Source organism: Geospiza fortis, unplaced genomic scaffold (assembly GCF_000277835.1).
Source record: "Geospiza fortis unplaced genomic scaffold, GeoFor_1.0 scaffold189, whole genome shotgun sequence".
Classification (NCBI taxonomy): Eukaryota; Metazoa; Chordata; class Aves; order Passeriformes; family Thraupidae; genus Geospiza; species Geospiza fortis.
The window spans coordinates 9,747-11,364 of record NW_005054811.1 but is presented as its reverse complement, the minus strand read 5'-3'; positions in this window follow the sequence as shown (position 1 = coordinate 11,364).

Below are 1,618 nucleotides of genomic sequence, written 5' to 3'. Positions count from 1 at the left end.
TATCTGTCTGACTTCCTGTCTCTCTCTATGCCCACCTGCCTCAGACTCTGTCTGCTTCTCCCCATCTGTCTTCCCATCTCTCTGCCTCTCAGCCTGCCTGCCTTCCTTCTCTGCCTGTTTCCCTGCCTCTCTCTCTGCCTCCCTGCCCACCCCTCTCTGTCTTTCCTTCCTCTCTCTCTCTTTTTCCCTGCCCACCTTTTTTCTCTGCATCTGCTTCTCTGCCTGCCTTTCCCTCTGTCTTCCTGCCCCACTCACCCCATATCTCAGCCTGCCTTCTGGGATCTCTTTCTCTCTGCCTCCCTTTCTTCTCTGCCTGCTTCTTCTGGATGCCTGCTACTCAGCCTGCTTGCCTCTCTCTGCTTTAGTGTGACTACCTCTCACTCTCCCTGCCCTTCTGACTTCCTGCCTGTCTCTGCCTCCTTCCCTGACTGCTGCTCTCTTTCTCTCAGACTCCTTGACAGTCTCTTCAATGTTGGTGTCTCATTCTTTGTCATATTCCGCTCTAGGTTTCTCCTGCTTTCCCTGCATCACACACCCCCTCCCCCCATCTCGCTCTACCTCATCCATCTTTCTCTCTCTGTAGCTGCCCCTCTTTCTCTGTCTCTCTCCTTCTCATGGATCCATTCTCCTAAGAAGCTTACCCCTCTCTCTCTCTCTCTGGCCTTCTCCCCTTTCTCTCTCTCTCTGCCCTCTCCTGTCACTCTTGGTCTCAGCCTCCCTCTGTCTCTTCCTCTGCACCTCTCCTTCTTGCCCTTCTCATTTCTGTCTTTGCCCCTTCTCTGTCTGCGTCTCTCTCCTTTTCATAACATCCTTAACATTTAACAGCTATTCAAATTACTGTGAAAAATGCCATTCACTTGTGTTAAAATTTTAGAAGTTTAATAGTAATGAAAGTAATAATAAAAATAGTAATAAAAATTAGGACAATAAGAATTTGGGCAATCAAAGTTAGGACAATAAAAGACAATAAAAAGTAAAGAATTACGGACGTCCGGGTGCTTTTGCTCTCTGCCACAAAAGCACATTTTGCTAACAAAGGATTAACCTTTAAAAGCAATAGCCTATTGCATATTCATATATCTCATACATGATTCAAACATTCCTTTCAAACCAAGGGTGTTTCTGCTTAATGTAAACTTCCCCCCTTCATCTTGGAAATCAGTTGCCTTGGTCTCTTGAAGTCTGGGTTGTCCCGATAAGGAGGCAATAATTTTTCTCTTGGGATCTTGGTGTTTTGTTGCTGTGACGTGGTTTTGACCAGAAGTAGGTTTTCTGGGATATGCTGTGGGCAGGCCAGAGGCCAATAGGTGTTCAGATTCTAAAATTGGCACCTGTTTTGGCCACTGAGGTATTGTATATGCCTCTGAGAACACAGAGGTGAAAAGCAGAGCTGTCCCTTGGGAGCTTCCTCTTTGAGTTCTGGTCAGGGAAGAGTCAAGACCTCCCCTGCCCGGCTTTGAGCTGGACGGGAGAGTCGAAAAGCCATGCGGCCCGGGAGAGGGTAAACTGGGCCCTCAAGATGGAAGGGTGGGGGGGGCACCAGGAAGCATTGGGCAGCCCTCCCAGGAGAGACAGAGAGAGAGGATTTGGGCAGCCCCCCCCCCCCCCTCCCGGGAGA